The following is a 20,080-nucleotide window of genomic DNA, read 5'->3' on the forward strand; positions in this document are numbered from 1 at the left end:
CACTCAGGGAAAACCTGGAAAACTCAGGGAATTTGGAAATGTCAACTTGGTAGACACCCTGAGCTCTGCTTCGGCTTTTGGCGTTAGACTCCCTCACTGTCGTGGGACGAACGATTTGACAAAGTTGATATTGACACGTGTACTTATCTTTATCGGGCGACCACGTTTCGCCACCTAAGAAATGTAATCGCACAGCGCGGGACGCGCCTGCATGTATCCGAAGTTTCTGGAAAGTTATCGATACTTCTACCCGGCTATCTGTTGTCGCCGAACGTTGTGTTATCTGATTTCATCGTGTAACGCGAATGGTGTAGAACTTTGTGGAAGGTACGCGGGTCCGAACGACTAGTCTGGAACATTCGACGACTGCTCTATAAAAGCCGACGCGCTTGACTCGCTGATCAGATTTCCGACGATCGCAGACCGTGTTCGCCGCTATCGTTGTGCTATAAGTGTAGCCTGTTTTTGTGGGCACAGGTTCGCCCAATAAAAGCTAGTTTTGTATTCCACCGTATTGCTGCTTTCTCCACCGTCACTACCGCGTGACATCTGGTGGAGGTGCTTTTCTTTCATGTACCGGACGCCCCCGACATGCCGTGATCCAAGCCCGGACCGCAAAGAGAACACCAACGTAGTCCCGGAGCATCGAGCAAGCTGCCGTCTTCAACAGCTGCCCCCGGAGCACGGACTTCTATCTGAGAAGACCAAGAAGATCGTGGACAAGGCAACCCCAATGGCAGCCCCAGCGTCCCCCATCGTGCTGCAGCAGCCCAGGGAACCTCCGACGTTCCGCGGATCAACATTCGAGGACCCGGAAACCTGGCTCGAGACGTATGAGAGGGTCGCTACGTTTAACGGTTGGGACAGCGACGACAAGCTGCGGCATGTCTATTTCGCACTGGAAGACGCCGCCAGGACCTGGTTCGAGAATCGAGAAGCCACCTTAACAACGTGGGACCTGTTCCGAAGCGGCTTCTTGCAAACGTTTACAAGCGTCGTGCGAAAAGAGCGAGCCCAAGCACTACTAGAAACCAGAGTGCAGCTGCCAAACGAGACGATCGCGATCTTCACGGAGGAGATGGCCCGCCTTTTCCGGCACACCGACCCGGAAATGTCAGAGGAGAAAAAAGTCCGCTTCCTGATGCGGGGCGTCAAACAAGAACTTTTCGCAGGACTTATTCGTAACCCGCCGAAGACCGTAGCTGAGTTTTCTGCAGAAGCATCGACGATCGAGAAAACTCTGGAGATGCGCACCCGGCAATATAACCGCCAGGGGCTCACGCCGCAGTACGCCATCCAAGGACTGAATTCCGGCGACCTTCAGGAGACAATCAGGGCCATTGTGCGTGAAGAACTGCGCAAGGTCCTGCCTTTGTCGCAGCCCCAAGTGGCTTCGATCGCCGACATCGTGAAAGAAGAGGTGCACCGATCGCTTGGAGTTTCCGAGCTGCAACCACAATTACCGCAGCCCCAGCCAGAAGCGATGACATACGCCGCCGTCGCACGCCGTGAAGGTCCCCCTCCGCGACCACGCCAGGGCCCTGCAACGACGCAATTCCGTCGTCCGCCGCCGCCGCCGCCAGCACGCCCACCCATCGCCCAGCGCACCTACGCGAGGAAGACGGACATTTGGCGAGCCCCCGACCACCGCCCGCTCTGCTATCACTGCGGAGAAGCCGGCCATGTTTATCGCCGATGCCCATACCGGGAGATGGGACTGCGAGGTTTCGCCGTCAACGCTCCGCGCCCGCAGCAAGGTGAACGCCCTCGCGATATCGCCGACTACCTCGCCGCTACTCAGTGGAGCTCTCGACGACCGTCGCGTTCGCCATCACCAGGCCGCTACCTCTCGCCGCAGCGCCGACCATACACTGGCCCAGCCCGGGGCCGGTCAGCGAGCCCATATCCGGAAAACTAAAAGCAGCAACCGATGGAGGTGCGGTTGCTGTTCGTCGAACTGACGAAGATCCTCCGCCGCCGAAGAAGACGCCGAAAAAACCATCTCGACGACATAATAACGACACGCCGCCGTCCCGAGGAAGTCAGGAAGCCAAGACTACACCGACGAAAGACGACTTGACGACGCGACGTACCAGCTTCAGTTCAACACGACGCAGCCGTGATCCGACGCCAAGACCCAACTGCAACGCAAGACAAAGAACCACTGACCTCGACGTGCTTCTAGATGGCCACGCAGTCACCGCCTTAGTCGACACAGGCGCCGATTACTCAGTCATGAGTGGACACATCGCCGTCCAGTTGAAGAAGGTTAAGACTGCATGGGAAGGCCCTCAAATTCGGACCGCTGGAGGACACCTGATTACGCCGACAGGAATGTGCACGGCAAGAATTACCATCCACGACCGGACTTACCCTATCACCTTCGTTATCCTCCAACAGTGTTCACGAGACGTCATTCTCGGCATGGACTTCCTCAACCAACACGGCGCAGTCATCGACCTGAAGTCGAAGTCAATAACGCTGTCGGAAGATAATGCGATACCGCCGGAGAGCCCTCGTAGTCACCACGCCTTGAGTGTGCTCGAACATCAAGTGAGCATCCCGCCTCGCTCCAGCATTTTTATTTCGGTCGGCACCGAAACACCCGCTGACGTAGAAGGCGTCATCGAAGGCGACCAACGTCTACTGCTAGACCGTGAAATTTGCGTCGCAAGAGGGATTGCTCGACTGCACGGAGGACACACGAAAGTGTTGCTGACAAACTTCAGCCAGGAGTTCAAGCACATCAACAAGGGCACGACGATCGCATACATCGAGGAAATTCTGGAAAACAGCAATGCGTTTGTCCTCTCGGATTCTGCCGCATCTACCCCGACGACCGTAGTTCCCGAGCCAGACTTCGACATAAATCCAAGTCTCCCCACGATTAAGCAACAACAGCTCAGAAGTCTACTTCGACGATACAAAGAGTGCTTTTCGACGTCATCGAGGATTCGACAAACCCCAGTCGCAAAGCATCGCATAATAACCGAAGAGGGCGCTCGACCTCTCCGCCAGAGCCCATACCGAGTTTTGACGCGAGAACGTGAAGCTATAAGGCACCAAGTCGACGAAATGCTGCGCGACGACATCATCCAGCCGTCCAAAAGCCCGTGGGCATCTCCTGTAGTCCTGGTGAAAAAAAAGGACGGTACCCTGCGTTTCTGCGTCGATTATCGTCGTCTGAACAAGATCACGAAGAAGGACGTATACCCCCTCCCACGGAAAGACGACGCACTGGATCGGCTCTGCAACGCTAAATACTTCTCGTCAATGGACCTCAAGTCTGGCTATTGGCAAATAGAAGTCGACGAAAGAGATCGCGAAAAGACGGCCTTCGTCACCCCAGACGGCCTCTACGAGTTCAAGGTTATGCCATTCGGACTGTGCTCGGCTCCTGCAACGTTCCAGCGCGTGATGGACACAGTTTTAGCAGGTTTGAAGTGGCAGACCTGTCTCGTTTACTTGGATGACGTCGTCGTCTTCGCCGGAAATTTCGACGATCACCTGAGGCGGCTTGCGACAGTACTAGAGGCCATCAAGTCATCAGGGCTCACTCTGAAGCCGGAAAAGTGTCGATTCGCTTACGATGAGCTTTTGTTCCTAGGCCACGTCATCAGCAAATCAGGAGTACGCCCCGACCCACAGAAGACAGCTGCCATCGCAAAGTTCCCGCAGCCAACCGACAAGAAGGCAGTGCGCAGATTCCTTGGCATGTGTGCCTACTATAGGCGCTTTGTCAAGGACTTTTCACGCCTCGCGGAGCCGCTAACACATCTAACCAAATGTGATGTCGAGTTCATGTGGGAAACGCCGCAGGCCAAGGCATTTCAAGAACTCAAACGACGCATGCAGTCGCCGCCGGTACTTGCACACTTCGACGAGGACCCCGATACCGAAATCCACACTGACGCCAGTAGCCTAGGCCTCGGTGCCGTCCTAGTCCAGAGGAAAGAAGGACTTGAACGGGTGATATCGTATGCTAGCCGGTCGCTGTCAAAAGCGGAAAGCAATTATTCTACGACTGAAAAGGAATGCCTCGCCATCATTTGGGCTACAGCTAAATTCCGCCCTTACCTCTATGGCAGGCCATTCAAAGTCGTCAGCGACCACCACGCGTTGTGTTGGCTAGCTAACTTAAAGGACCCTTCAGGACGGCTGGCGCGGTGGAGCCTCAGACTACAAGAATACGACATCACTGTAACATACAAGTCCGGAAGAAAACACTCAGATGCCGATTGCCTATCACGCGCCCCCATTGACCCACCGCCGCAAGATGACGAGGATGACGACGCCTTTCTTGGCATAATAAGCGCGGAAGACTTCGCCGAACAACAACGAGGGGACCCGGAGCTAAAAGGCCTAGGCGAGTATTTGGAAGGGCACACCGATGTTGTCCCTAGGGCATTTAAGCCTGGATTATCTTCGTTCACGCTTCAAAACAACCTACTCGTGAAGAAGAACTTCTCACCAGTCCGCGCCAGCTACCTTCTTGTTGTACCGTCAGCGCTGCGTCCAGAGATACTGCACGCCCTACACGACGATCCAACCGCTGGGCACCTCGGATTCTCCCGGACGCTGTCGAGAATACAGGAAAGGTATTACTGGCCGCGTCTGACCGCCGACGTCGCCCGTTACGTCAAGACATGCCGAGGCTGTCAACGACGCAAGACACCACCGACAAGGCCAGCAGGATTACTACAGCCGATCGAACCTCCTCGCCGACCATTCCAGCAGATTGGGATGGATTTGTTGGGGCCGTTTCCGATGTCAACATCCGGGAATAAGTGGATCGTCGTGGCGACGGACTATCTCACCCGCTTTGCTGAAACTAAAGCTCTACCAAAAGGCAGCGCAGCCGAAGTGGCGAAATTTTTCGTCGAGAACATCCTGCTGCGACATGGTGCTCCAGAAGTCCTCATCACCGACAGGGGAACGGCTTTTACAGCAGAGCTCACCCAGGCCATTCTGCAGTACAGCCAGACAAGCCACAGGAGGACAACTGCCTACCATCCGCAGACGAATGGTCTCACGGAGCGCCTCAACAAGACCCTCGCCGACATGCTAGCAATGTACGTCGACGTCGAGCACAAGACGTGGGACGTGGTCCTGCCGTATGTAACCTTCGCTTACAACACGGCGGTGCAAGAAACAACACAGATCACGCCGTTTAAGCTGGTTTACGGCAGGAACCCGACGACGACGCTCGACGCCATGCTGCCCCACGTCACTGACGAAGAGAATGTTGACGTCGCTAGCTATCTCCAGCGCGCCGAAGAAGCCCGACAGCTCGCCCGCCTGCGGATCAAGAACCAACAGAGGACCGACAGCCGACACTACAACCTCCGACGACGCTTTGTCGAGTACCAGCCCGGTGACCGTGTTTGGGTTTGGACCCCAATACGCCGACGAGGACTGAGCGAGAAGCTCTTGCGTCGCTATTTCGGACCGTACAAGATCATCCGACGTATTGGCGCACTGGACTATGAGGTCGTGCCAGACGGCATTTCGCTGTCACAGCGGCGCCGCTCACGACCTGAAATTGTCCACGTTGTGCGACTCAAGCCGTACCACCAGCGTTGACGAACTTTCGGACTTCGCGTAACTGACCTTTGGACTTGATTTCTTTTCGTTGTTTTGTTACTTATGTTTAATAAGGGTCCTTTTGTGTTTCGCTCTCTTATATTTGTAGCATCGGGACGATGCTTTTTAAGAGGGGGGTATTGACACGTGTACTTATCTTTATCGGGCGACCACGTTTCGCCACCTAAGAAATGTAATCGCACAGCGCGGGACGCGCCTGCATGTATCCGAAGTTTCTGGAAAGTTATCGATACTTCTACCCGGCTATCTGTTGTCGCCGAACGTTGTGTTATCTGATTTCATCGTGTAACGCGAATGGTGTAGAACTTTGTGGAAGGTACGCGGGTCCGAACGATTAGTCTGGAACATTCGACGACTGCTCTATAAAAGCCGACGCGCTTGACTCGCTGATCAGATTTCCGACGATCGCAGACCGTGTTCGCCGCTATCGTTGTGCTATAAGTGTAGCCTGTTTTTGTGGGCACAGGTTCGCCCAATAAAAGCTAGTTTTGTATTCCACCGTATTGCTGCTTTCTTCACCGTCACTACCGCGTGACAATATGTTAGTATTTTCCTATATTCTTATACTCTTGACAGTGTTTTGTATTTTGATTGTGTTTTTTTTTCGAACCACTATATTAGGATAGCCGGCCCTTTCTGGGCCAGACTTACCGTATTTAGATTCTGATAAAGAAAAAAAAAAAGAATTGTTGGTCATGCTAGAACTATGTACGTTATCTTTGTAAGGGTAACTGCAATGAAAGGGTCTGCATTTACGGCAGCCTCGAAATGAAGCTTTTAGGCTTTAAGATTATAACAACCAATATTTCTTTAAGTACCCTAAGCTTCCACTAAAGTTTAACTAGAGGTGTTTTGCAGGGACATGAGGTCGCAGTTTACAAATATAAACATCACCAACATAAAATAAGTTAGCCCAGAGCTTTTAACAAGCTTTCAAGCTTGTTCCTTTTTAAGCTAATATGTTTGCATTGCCAATATTAACGCAATCGTTATATACGAAGAAATGTAAGAATCTTTATATACGAAGATCTTTATATACAAGGATCTTGTATACGAAAGAAGAAAGCCAGGAAGCCTAACTAAAACGGGAAATCCGGTTCGCTACCCTAAACTAAGAGACCGGGTGGGGGGGAGGTAGGTATACAGGGTGGCCCGCATAACTTGAGCCAAGAATTTAAACATGCAAGGCGCGTCGGAAGCGAATTGAACCGAACACACAATATTCGCAATAGCCTATAGTAACTCAAGACATTTTTTTGTTTGCCGCATAACTCATAAATTAAGCTTAATTGCCCAACTTTTTAATTATTGGCTGAGGACCCCAAGTATGATACGCAGATTTGTAGAGCATCTTTAGAATCTACCGATCGAGTTGTTTCCTTTACGATACGTCTCACGTAGTCCTTTTTTTCCGGGCTGCAAAAAAAGCCCGCGATATATGAAAAAAGCCACGTGAGGGAGCGCTTGCGTAGTGGTATCGTGCTGCTCTCAAGCGTGCGTTCGGTGAAAAATGTCGGCTCCCGTCGGATGAGGGCGAAAATGCATGCTTCTGGCCGAGCGCTGCCGATGAGATAAAGAACGCCCTGCCGCTTCCTCGTCGCCAGTCACGATGCAGCCGACCTTGTTCACCGTCGGCTGCATACGGCGCAAAGCATAGAGTTTCTCACTATAACACCTAGAGGGTAATCTGGCGCCACCGTCTATGGGAGTTTCTTAAGGGGGCAGCGTGCCGTCATGGGAATGACGGTATATGTGTCTGCGAGGCTCGCGTTGGCTGGTGTTGTAAGAGGCTTCGTCTAAAACGTGGATATGGCTACGCAAATAACGCGTTCTCAAAGTAAAATCTTCATAAAATGCTTCCATTCACGCATATTACATCTTTACTCACCCACAATGCATGACCAAGCGAAGAAAAGCAAGAACAGACGACCAACTGTTTCAAAGCGAGCGCGAACCTTGTCGTCTGTCCTCCAACTTTAGCGGCCCGCTGATACTTCTTACGTAACATGTAGTCGTACACACAATAACAAGTCCTCATAGTTAAACAAAACATGTTTTCGCGTAATAATAAAGCTAAAACAGCTTTTTATATGCCGTTCTAGTAGAAAATGAATCATTGTGACAGACGGAATGGTACTTGCCAAGCGCGTCTTCAAGGTGTCCTGTCTCTACGAGAACGATGCCAATCCGAATCCACAATATACCGGCATTCCCATGCATACCACAGCGCAGCAGCGCCAGATTTCCCTCTAGGTAATATGGTGAGAAACTCTATGGCGCAAGGAGCGATGGAACCATGGAGAAAAGAAACAAAATAGGAGGAGGTCCTGGCATCACGTTTTTGAAGCCGGAAGTGCAGCCATGTTGGTGTGCCATCTCTCTTTGTGCCTCCAATCAGCTCGCCGGAGCAGATAGGCGCGAGTTTTGAACTTACATTGCTAGGAGCCGCCGGAAGTGTGTGCGGCCGACGCGCGTCCGAACAAAGCCTACGAAACTTCTGTCACAGTTTTAATGAAGCAGACGCGCTCCTGTGCTTTTTTGTGGCACGTTGAAGAAGACAACGAGGGCCCGCGCCGTGATTATTTGAGTCTATATGCTGCTGGCTGCCACTGAGCCTCATAGACCCTAAACACAACATTTAAGCTTACACGTCACACTCCAAAGTCAGTTTGTCTCGTGAACAGACTGTGCTGCGAGAAAAACACGGCCCGAACGAAATGTATCTCACTATTCAGAGACCTAGAGTAGCAGCGAGATCTTCAAGAGCGCGGTCGCTATGGCAACGCTGATGTTCGGGGTAACAGTTCCAGTGCTCCTTTGCGAAAAGCAGCACGTGACTTCCGCCACACTTTCTCTAACACGCCCGTGCTGGCCTGGTCCTCTCCTACGCTTTCCTTCCACAATGGATGGAACGAAAAATGTTAGGCGCAGCGTTAAGAGACAGGAAGAGAGTGGTGTAGATTAGAGAGCAAACGCGGATAGCCAATATTCTAGTTGATATCAAGGGGAAAAAAATGGCTCCGGGCTGACCATGTAACGCGCAGGGCAGATAACCGGTAGACCATTAGAGTTACAGAATGGGTGCCAAGGGAAGTAAAACGTAGTCGAGGGCCGCAGAAAATTTGTGGGATGATGAAATTAGGAAATTTGCTAGCGCAACTTGGAATCAGCTAACGCAAGACAATGGTAATTGAAGATCACTGGGAGAGGTCTTCGTCCTGCGGTGGACATAAAAATAGGCTAATGATGATTTCTGACACGCCGATGTTCTACAAGCTTGCTAAGTCAACGCTGTGGTTTGACCCAGTAATCTCCCGTAGCCTTTTCTCAGTAATCTTTCTCACGTTACTGTTAAACCTCGCATTCTTCCCACTTTGTTCCATTTCGACTTTTTTACTGTAGAAAAGCGTTTCGGTCGTGGAATCATCGGCAAGAGCAAGCAAGAGCTCTGAATCCATTAATAAGTTGCTTAACGGACTGCCGCATTGTCTCTGCCTATGTAATCTTTTTTTTTTCTTTTTTTCGATGCTTAAATTTAATTATTTTGTCCAATTGTATACATATATGTATTTTTGACTGTATATAACTTTATTTGCTCGCCATTCCGGCATTCATAACGCAAATGTCCCTGCATTTCTGATTGAATGTTTACTAGGTATATGCCATTGCTCTCTTCACGTGCGTCTTTTCTTTGCCTGAACGCTTATGTGCGCATTGTGCCGAATATCTTGTCACACCAACTACATTGTTCGTAAATTCAAGTGCACTGACGCTAAGCGCTCGTCATTACGTGTATGTGGGTGCGCATGTTCTTAAATTGCTAATTTCTTCATGGCATTTCCGTAAAGTTATTAAAGAACCAAATGTTGTTGAAAAGCCGGCGACAAAATTTGCAAACATCTCCGATATGATCGAATAAATCAAATCAGTCCGTTTCACCTCTTTCTGGGAAAGAAAACACTTTCAAGAATTACGCAAACACCTGGTAAATTTGCATTCTCTCCTGCACCTGAAAGATCGCACTGGCAGCGAACGACGCGTCAGCCTCGCAGCTTCCCAGATTACGAAACGCCGAGAGCGCGTCGCAGCTACTCGTGCATATTATTTTCTGAATGCTTTAATGGGCGATCATTCATCTGCCTGTGTTGTGAGCGATCAACGACGTCTTCATTGCAATAAAGTTTGTCAAGAAGCCCTAAATAACATCGTTTTACGCAGGTTCGATGACAAATTCGACGGCTCTATATTTATGAGCGTCCTACCTAACAACCGCCGCGGTGGCTCCGTTGTTGCGTCCCAATGTGAGTGGGATGCAGAAACGCTCGTTTACCTCGACTTAAATGCACGTTAGACAAGACCAAGTGGCCAAAGTTCACGCGGAGCCCTCCTCCACGGTGTATAACATAACGCTGGTGTGGCGTTGGGAAACTGAAACAAACCCATTCATGGCGTCTAAATCTACAAGATATGTATCGCAACTGGCCGGCACCAAGAACGTGGTAGAAAACGAAACGACCCTGTGTCTTTCATCGTAGCGTGGCGTCCATTAATAAGTCAAATAATACGGGCGAAAAATTGCAGAGATGTCGAAGTACGCCCTCTGACCTTCCCAGCGCCTCTGGTGTTCGACATTCCACTTCCGCGAAGCCTTGCTGACGCATACAGTCAGCTTCTGACAGAGCGTTCACCAATGCGATCTTTCTATTTCTTCTTTTTGACTCGCTTGCCGCGTTTGAGTCTTTTCAGTCGTTGCCATATTCTTTCTTTTTTTCGTTATCCAACCTGCCACATCTGTAATCGAAATCCCTCTTCAAGCGAACTATTTATCATCCTGGCGCCTCTGGAAGAAAAATGACACCTCGATAGATTTTACCCGCAGATTCTCGCGACCGCGCCGTCACCATAGGGCCGCCGCCCCAAATCGGCAGCGTATATAAACAGATGGCGCAGTTTCCAGCCTCGAAGTCCTCGGTATAGCATTCTTCCGCTGCTGTCGTGGTAAGAGGGCGAGAGAGAAAAAAAACGAGAAAATAATAATCACTAAAGACAAGCAATAAATCCGTTAAGCACAGTTCTACACTTTCTGCATTCCTTCCGGTCACGTATGTCTTTCATCCGCGCGCCTTTTCACAAAGCCAGTCCTGTTCTACTGCGTCCTCATTTTCTTGTTCCTCGCCATTCAATCTTTCTTATTTCGCTTTCTTTTTTATATTTTGATATCGGCAAGTCCTAACTCAACATTTGGATCTTGTACCTCCTTCCACTCCATGGCGTACGCCTCATCGACTTGCTTACTTCCTTTTTATTTATTTTTTTCCGTATCTTACATGAGCACTGCAGCGCTGATTTGTCGTAGATATCTGAATGTACGGGTACCAAGACTCCCGGCAAGCAACCTTCCTCAACTTTTTTTTTCAGAAAATTTATTTGGAGCGATTTTCGATGGCTCTAAAAGCATTTAATCTTCCCTGAAGATTCGAAAGGCTCTCATTGTGCTGAGAAACGTCATGGGAGCTCCTTATTTCATTTTCAAAACGGCAATTCAACAACTCAACACGCTAAGGACAATCAGAAAACAGCCAGGCTTGAGCCTTGCAGACTTCTTAGTGTTTTAGGTGTGTGCGATGCGGCTCTCTTTCATTAAAATTCCAGCTCAGACGCCTATTGTGTTTCCATTTTTCATTTAATCTTTACGAATTTGAACGATTATCTTGTTTTCGGCTTTCATTATTCAACTTCAGTGTGACCGCTTCTATCCGAAACCGCAGCTGCACGCGACAATGAAGGCGTGCTTCCTTTTTTTTTTTTTTTTTTGTTATTGTTCCAACATTCCACACGTAGACAAATGTGCGCGGTAAGTGGTGCCGTATAGTAGTCGAGGGCTCAGATTTATTTTTAGCCACCCGAGCTTCTAAAACGTGCATGACAACACCAGGGGCGCTATTCCGGACATTCCGCCATTTTCTTCGATGCGTGACGTAGACGCGACGCGAATAAAATGGCGCTGATGGCCCCATTTCGCTTTCGGAACGTGACGCCAACTTGACGTTTTGCCTAAGAAACTGAAATGAAGGCGCTAAACGTAAACGGTTCTCGGTAAGGCAAAACAGTTTTCCTCTGCAGTAAAAATAAAGCAGCCAGCTCAAAGCGCATGAATTTTCCGCCGAAAACGCTTCTCGCTTCCGTCGTCTGCTGCGTACAAGCCGTCGTCTGCTTCAATAGCTAGGATGCGTGTCCCCGGCAAATGGAATGAGTCATCGTACGTTGGCGCCAACGCCCTTGTTTTCTTGCTTGAGACAACATACGCGACCTACCAGTGGTGATGCGCGCACGTTCTAGGCCACGTTATCGCAATCTCGTGAAACGCAAGTGACTCAGCCCGACTCGGCTGGCTGAGAAACGGCCGAATATGACCGATAGCGTTACGCGCGCCAGAGATATCCACTAGCACGACGCAAGCACCGCCGCTGGCGTCTCTTGTTCACTTCGTTGGTTACTCGCACCGCGGGCGGAAACTTCAAGGCGCCGCCTTGCGTGCGTTTCTTTTTATAAATTAGAAAGACGCCGTTGTCATAACTTTTGATTGTGCGAAAAGGCATTAATCTTGATTACAATACACAAATGCAGCAGTGAAAATTAAAAATTAAATTATGGGGTTTTACGTGCCAAAACCACTTTCTGATTATGAGGCACGCCGTAGTGGAGGACTCCGGAAATTTCGACCACCTGGGGATCTTTAACGTGCACCTAAATCTAAGTACACGGGTGTTTTCGCATTTCGCCTCCATCGAAAGGCGGCCGCCATGGCCGGGATTCGATCCCGCGATCTCGTGCTCAGCAGCATAACACCATAGCCACTGAGCAACCACGGCGGGTAGCAGTGAAAAGTGAATATTGCCGAAAGTTTGCTATGTTCAACCAATATTATTTCGTATAAACGCATTCTTTTAAAAAATGATGGCTCCAAACACAAATGCCAGCACCACCCGAGAGGGATGCAAATACTATGAGCACGCGTTATGAACAAAAGATTTTCATGGCGCCAAACGACAGGGAAAATGTGGCGATACGCATTCCTCTCGGCTGTCATTGCATATGGCTGCTCATTAGCATAACTCGCGCGGCTCGTCGCACCACAAATTATGGCGGAAAATCATCAACAATGGCGGCCCAGCGCAACGTCACGCATCGTCAAAATGACGTTCACGAAACAGCCCTTCCTGTGACGCTCCTCGCGGGACTTTCCTTCAGCCAATCAGCAAGCTGGCATGGCGGCTATCTTGGATCGCCACCACATATTCGTGAAATTGCAGATGCATTGCTCTGGCTTCTGTACGCTACCGCTCACTTTCTTTTTGAAGCGCTAACGTCGCAATATATAGCTGCCAAGGACCAAAAACATGTATTAGTCGATAAAATTTGCAGCTCCACGTCACGTTTCGTCATCTTGATGAAAACGCAAAATTGCATTTCGCAAAACTTCCGTTTCCCGGCACAAATTTCAAGGCACGTGAGCTCGCCACAGTCAATCAGAGAGTCAACATGGCGGATAATGGCGGCCGTGCAGCCGCCATGCGTGTCGAGAATAGCGCCCCAGTACACGGTAATAGCTTTTGCACTCGGCCTGCTCGACCGCCGCGTCCACGTATCGAAATCCCATCCTCGCTCTCAGCAGCTGAGTGCGTTTCGTTTGAACTTTCTTTGCCGACCTTCTCGAACTTTTCTGGCCGTGGCTGCTGGATGCTACAGCATACTGGCCGAGTAGCTCACACGCAAAAACAGCACTGCTACCTTTACTACCCTTACAAGTGTTCTGGCTACTGGCCTGGTTTTCCACGGAATTACTTAGCGATAAGACAAATGATACCTAAAAATCTTTATAGCGACAAAAGCGCGTTATAAGAGCACAATTTCTTTAAGTAAATATTTTTATGTCTAGTGTCCTAAGGTATTAAGGTAGGCGTATCTGCTTGGTCGCCATTTCGCCGAAAGAGAGGGAGGGAGAGAGAGAAATAACGTTTCTTTGCACCCGCAAAGAAAAGTCCCGAGGAGTCAAGAGACTTCCTGTCTCTTCGGCTTGCTCCTCCCTTTTCAGCTGGCTGATGCTCCTTGGAGCTCAGCGGTGTCCAAGGCCATGCGGATGACTTGTCTTTGATCCTCTTCCTTCGAGCTGGGCATTAAAGTCTCCCAGGATTGTATATCTCCATCTGGTTTATTGTATCTAGGACATGTCCATATTATGTAGATCACGCCCGCCTATGCCCCGCAGTGTTTGCAATTCATGTTCTCAGTGTTTACGTGCCATCTCTTCTGAATGTAGGGGTTGCAGATCACCCCCTCTTGGAGTTGCCTCCATGCTATCTCTACTTGCTTACTGGGTTCTTATGCGCCTCTGGCAGTGTTTTCCTTCCCATTCTATAATAACTGAGAATTTCGTTGTAAGTGTTTATGCCTTCTTCTTTTTGTTGGGTATCCCTGGCTGGAAAGGCTGCATTTGTGTACCGGTAAATAAGCTCTCGGGCCAATGCGTGCGCTTTTTCGTTGCCGGGCAAGACTTCGCCGAGTTAAGTGCTGTTTACTGTTGCACTATCTCCAGGATCGGCATGTTCTAGACGGCGCGCCGACCCTGGAGGAAGGAGGAGGAAGGAAAGAAAGGAAGGAAATGTATGGAGGTCAACCAGACGCATGTCAGGTTTGCTATCCTACATGGTCGGAAGGGATTTAAGGAATGAAAAGAAAGAAAAGAGAGGGAGGTAATAACGTACTATCAGTGTGAATACGTGGAGTTGTCCATCACTTTCCGCCTACAATCGGTCACTAAGGCCATTCGATTATATGAACCGTAGCAATGAAAGCGTCGCTTTTTAAGCCTAGACGCGTGGGGCCATGGTTCAAAAATTTTGGTCTCTGGAAGAGGTCTGCTGTCTGCTGTATCTCTCGGGCGGTATGCAAAACAGAGGTGAAATAGATTTTGGAAAGCCACGTGAAAGTCCGTAGGGGGGGGGGGGGGGGGGAGGGGCGCGAACAAAAGCAATTGCTACCTTTTTTTCTCGCAACAATTTTACCACAGTAACAGGGAAAAATTATTTTGGCATATTTTATCGTGTCATCAATTCAAGCTTATTTACTCGCTTTATCAATTTCCTCCGCAACAATGGCAGAGAAACGAAAATCAGTGTGTGCCATGGAGGAAGGCAACTGAGGAGAGGCCCTACCCCCACCGCGCGCTAGGAAAAAAGTGTGGAGAAAGTGACGTAGTACGTTCTCCTCTGTTTTGCTGCGGCCACGCCTTTCGGGCCACAATGGCGGCTTTGTTTTGGTTCTGTGCGCTCACACGTGTTGCTCCGTAGGTTTCGTACCGTGGCAAAGGCGCCGTGCGGGCAGGTTTGCGTTGGTCTCCGTGTTTTGTTGCGCTGCGTTATCTAGACCGTGCTCTCCCGGATGTTGCTGTGACCAGGTGGGACAAGAGGAACTAAAGTTCGTGAAATTAACGCGCATGCAACGCTGTACGCAATGTACCGCGCCACGGCAATGGCTACGGACGAAGGAATATCCGCGGGAAATTTTGCCCTCTTTCGCGGAATCATGCTAACGTGTTAACAATTGCTTAGTATTGCTGCGGAGCGCGCGCGTCCGAGCAGCACGGTTGCGCGCAGCGCGGCATGGTTTCGCGAGAAATGTAAACGAGAGAAGAGAGCTGGCCCGATAGGCGGAGCAACGCCATGAGCAACGCGAACTTCCGGCTTAACTTTAGCTTCACAAAGAGTGACGTCAGGGCCTCTCCTTAGTTTCCTTCCTCCGTGGTGTGTGCCATGTTTGGCACAGTATGAATCTGAGTGAGAAAATGGGCAGTGTGGCGCCATCTGTTCAGTGACACGCAAAACAAAGATAAACAGTGCGTCGCCTCTGAGATTGTGCAGCAGAGCCTTATTGTGCAGGCTCAATTCAAAAGAGAAATTGCAGAATGTCTGACCTCTAATAACAAGTGCCTACCCAAACAAGCGACCAGGGTACCTACCTTCTTCTCAAGATATCGAATCCCAGATTCAAGCCGACAAAGCGCGGGGTTTGGCTGCCATATTGCCTCCCAAACACGTCCAGTGTGACCAACTGGTCACTGGCCAGAATTTGATGAGAAGTGGCAAAGGTGTAAGCGGCCATCTTGCACCAAGAATTGTCGCCAGATTCAAAAAGTGCTACGTTCATCTATGCCTGAAGGCAGCAAACAATTGTCTTGTTTTACTCCACACATCGCGCTAACAAGAACACAGTCAGTGAGGCTTTGTTTTTCGCCCACGGCAGCAAGACCACTCGGCCATTTTCATGGTGTGCTATATGTTGCACAAAGCGGTATCATTAATACTACGGACGTAATAAATCTGAAAATTTTAGTAAATGATTTTGTTCATTCAACTTATATATATATATATATATATATATATATATAAAATCTTAAGCTTTATTCTACGGCGCCTTCTGGTCATATATAATAAAGGTGGTACAGATAAGCAAAGAAGCACCAACTTTATGATTCGCGGAAGCGTTACAAAGTATGTGATAAGAAGTATCAGTTATTGCTCAGAACCACCCAACGCCAATTTTTAACCATGACCTGTTATCTGCGCTTACTAATAACCCTCGCAAATTCTGCAGCTTCATTAACCCGAATTATATTGTTAATTTATCTTACAGGTGCTAATGATGTTTTTTGAAGAAGAGTGCACTAATGTTTTTAACAATACTTTTGTATTAGTTTTTACTAACGAACACATCGCCACACGCACTAGCTTCACTGAAGCTGGTATTTATTCCCTGCTAAACAAACTAAAAATTTCATCTGCTTCGGATCCCATTGGTATCAGCAATAAAATACTGAAAAGTGTATCCCCTAGTGTATTTCCACTTTTCTGTGCGCTTTTTTCACGATCATTAGCAACTGGTTCCATTCCAAATGACTGGAATATAGCTAAAGTTATCCCGATATTTAGGTCCAGCGGTCTTCTCCAGTCAACTATCGTCCAATTTCACTAACCAGCACTGTCTGTAAACTTCTAGAACACATTATACATTCTCAAGTCATTAACTACCTCGAAGAACGTAACATTATATTCAAATACCAGCCCGTTTTTTGAAGAGGATATTCTTGTGACACGCAACTTGCCGGCTTCATCCATGATATTCATTCTACCATAGACGCGGGTTTGCAAGTAGGTGCAATTTTTCTAGACTACTCAAAGGCTTTTTACCGCACCCCTCACCACCGACTACTGACCAAATTTGAAAAGCTTAACATTCACCCTAACGTTCTAGCTTGGTCAAAAGATTTCTTATCAGCTCGCGTGCAATTCACCCCTTTTAATGACACCACCTATTCTTTCGGACACGTCACTTTTGGTGTCCCCCAGGGCAGTGTGATTGGACCGTTACTATTCTTAATCTCTATTAACGGTCTTCCATCTTCACTGTCATCCAAAATTAGGCTCTTCGCCGATGATTGCGGCATATATCGTAATTTATCCTGCATGACCGACCAGTTGACATTACAGTCCGACCTTAACACGGCAAGTTCATGGTGCTCATCCTAGCTAATGCCACTTAACCACAGCTAAATCAAAGGCTATGTCATTTACAAACCATGTTTAGCCTGTACCTTCGCCATACAAACTAAACCATAGCCCTAATAAACTTGCTCGCTTATCACTTCTCCATAAACTTTATCATCGCACATCTCTCCATGACGATTTTTTCCAGCAACCAGCAGCCATCTTTACTCGTCGGGACCATCCTAACAAAATAAAACAGATAATAAACCGCTCAAAACACTACGCTGAATCTTTCACACCGCGCACATCAAAGAATTGGAACCAGTTGCCATCACACATCGCTACAAAACTAACATCAGAAAATTTCAAGACCTCATTCATGATAACGTACATGCAACCATCCCTGATTGCTATTCCACTGGGTTGTTCTTTACACAGTGTGCTAATTAATTCACCAGTTTGTTTTTCTATATGCTTATTTGTATTCTGCACTTTTAGTCATGCCCCTTTATACTTTTGCTCTGTACTTTATTTGCTACCGAATTTTGTACCTTTGTTTTACTATGTTCTTGACTCGTTCTCCTTTGACGACCAATAACTCGAGTTATCACGCATGGGTGTTGTTCATGTAACGTGGGAATATATGTGCAATATTTATATCCTTTTTTTGTAACAATTCTGTACTATTTTTCATTGCACTGTTTATGTATTTTAACTGTATTATATTTTATTTTATTACTTCTTTTATTAATTTTGTATACGCCTACACTTATTTGTACCAGACAACTCTAAGTAATATCCTCAACCAGAGGGTCCTTAGTGGTAACTGGAATATATATATATATATATATATATATATATATAATACACGCAAGGTGCCTCGAGCGGCCAGTACGTTGCACGTGGCTTCTTTCACGCTCAGAAAAACACTTCTATGTAGCCCGTATTGGGCAACAGACAGCTGTATCGGGAGTTTTTCAAGTTGCTCTACCATTTTCTCATTGACATTTTTCACCGAATTATAATATTTGCGAAGCTGATTCCTTAAGTAAGACTTATTATTTGATTAGGCGCAATGCAAAAAATAATCGGCGTACCTCCAAGCGACGGCAAACAACATTACCTTGGTTCTGTCCAGCTACGTGGCATTTGCCCATTTTTAAATCTTGGTGCATCATAATTGGGGCACCCTGTATATTCAGGTAAGGAAACGACCACGGAGGCATCACGATGGCGCAAGAGGCTAGATAGACTCAAATGCACCAAAGTATACAGGGTGTTTCAGCAAACACTTTCAATTTGCCTGTGGCAGGTAGCACAATTCCAGTCCATGAGCTAGTCTACTCGATGAGGCGGACATTACTTGGGCAAAATTTTGAAATGCATAATCGACTGATTAACAAAAATTCACAGATTAAATTTTTATGTAATTCCCTTATGGCACTTATTGCAATTTGCAATTTCTAGTGGGTTAGACTGCAATGCATGTCCACTTGAAAATAATTGTGCAGATAACGCCATTTGCGATATATGCACCGTGAAACATGCGGTAAAAATGCACTGTCGTTCCACTTACTTTCTTAAAACGTTATTTCATGCATTCAAACACAAAACTAATTGGAACACCAATGCATTTCTCCGCAAAGTTCGGGAATTAATATATCTAAACTGGTGTCATCCTGTGAATTCGTTCCACGTGGATCTGCCTTGGGCCCTCCCCGACTAGAATTTGTAAATTGCGATATGTGCTATAAGGTAATTAGTTAAAATCCAATTAGTGATTCTTGTCAATTAATCGACTATGCATTTCAATTTTTTGTGCAAGTGATGTCCGCCTCTTCAAGTAGACCAGCTCTTGAACTAAAATTGTGCTATTTGCCACAGGAAATTTAAAAAAAAATGAAAGTGTTCTCTGAAACAACGAGTATAGATAAAATATTTTAATCAAATGATTTTTTTTTTTTGAAAAACAAGTATCGATGACGACAATAATGTATTCCAATCTGACATTCGCGCTACATGCTATATCTAACTGGTGCAAGAAATGGTTGCTGGACCTAGACAATAAAAATCGCAAAGTCATGCTTGTATCCAAAACTACTAAATGCCCACTTCTGTATTGTCACAATAACATTCCGTTAGAATCTGTAAACTCCTACAAGTACCAGACAGTCCACATCATGGCTATATTAACTTGGTCGCTATATACCGAATGCATTAACAATGCTCACCGCATGTTTGGCCGTAACTTTTGTGCTGCTCCATCTTCTTTAAAATTACAGCTTTATAAGACAGTAATACGCTCCAGGAATAGAAGGAAGGAAGCAGGAATAGATGGAAAGACAGTGAGGCTTGCCAGTTCTCAGACCAGCTGGCTACCCTGCGCTGGGGAAAGGGAGTAAGGGGAATAAAAAATAATAGAAAAAGATATGGTAAAGTATGCAACAGCCGTATGAGACCTTAGTCATTACAAGCTAGTGATTTTTGTTCAACTTGTCCAGAATAACTCCATTCATTTTATACATGGTACTTTTTTAGCTGCACCAAATTTATTAAAGATTGCCTGTGGCAAAGAGCACAATTCTAACCCTTGATCTAAATTACTCGATGAGGCGGCCATTACTTCTACTAGAAATCAAAATTTTGAATGGAATAATTAACGTAATTACGCTAATTGATCTTTTAATTTGTTACTTCACGCCACATATTTCAATTTACGAATTATAGCCGCTGAGTTCGCACGGCGTATCCACTTGGAACGAATTCTCTGGACAGCACCAGTTCCGAAATATTAATTTTCAAAGTGTCCGTCGAAATGTATTGGTGTTCCAGTTACTTTTGTGCTTCAATGCATGAAACAAATGGAGATTTCAACAATTCCTCTGGCGTTGAACTCACTTACCGCGACAGCCGCAGGTTCTCACAACCGACAT

General features: G+C 47.4%; 2 long non-coding RNA genes across 2 annotated transcripts in view; one reads left to right on the forward strand and one right to left on the reverse strand.

Moving 5' to 3' along the window:
* LOC129380833 (uncharacterized) overlaps positions 1 to 20,080 on the forward strand; it is an 85,654-nt gene that overhangs the window by 12,007 nt on the left and 53,567 nt on the right. The window lies entirely within an intron of this gene.
* Positions 19,383 to 20,080, reverse strand: part of LOC129380834 (uncharacterized) — an 83,642-nt gene continuing 82,944 nt past the window's right edge. Inside the window, exon 3 of the long non-coding RNA XR_008609043.1 lies at positions 19,383 to 19,532. This is a non-coding gene — a long non-coding RNA (uncharacterized lncRNA). The remainder of the gene's footprint in view (positions 19,533 to 20,080) is intronic.

This window comes from Dermacentor andersoni, chromosome 1, assembly GCF_023375885.2.
Source record: "Dermacentor andersoni chromosome 1, qqDerAnde1_hic_scaffold, whole genome shotgun sequence".
Lineage (NCBI taxonomy): Eukaryota > Metazoa > Arthropoda > Arachnida > Ixodida > Ixodidae > Dermacentor > Dermacentor andersoni.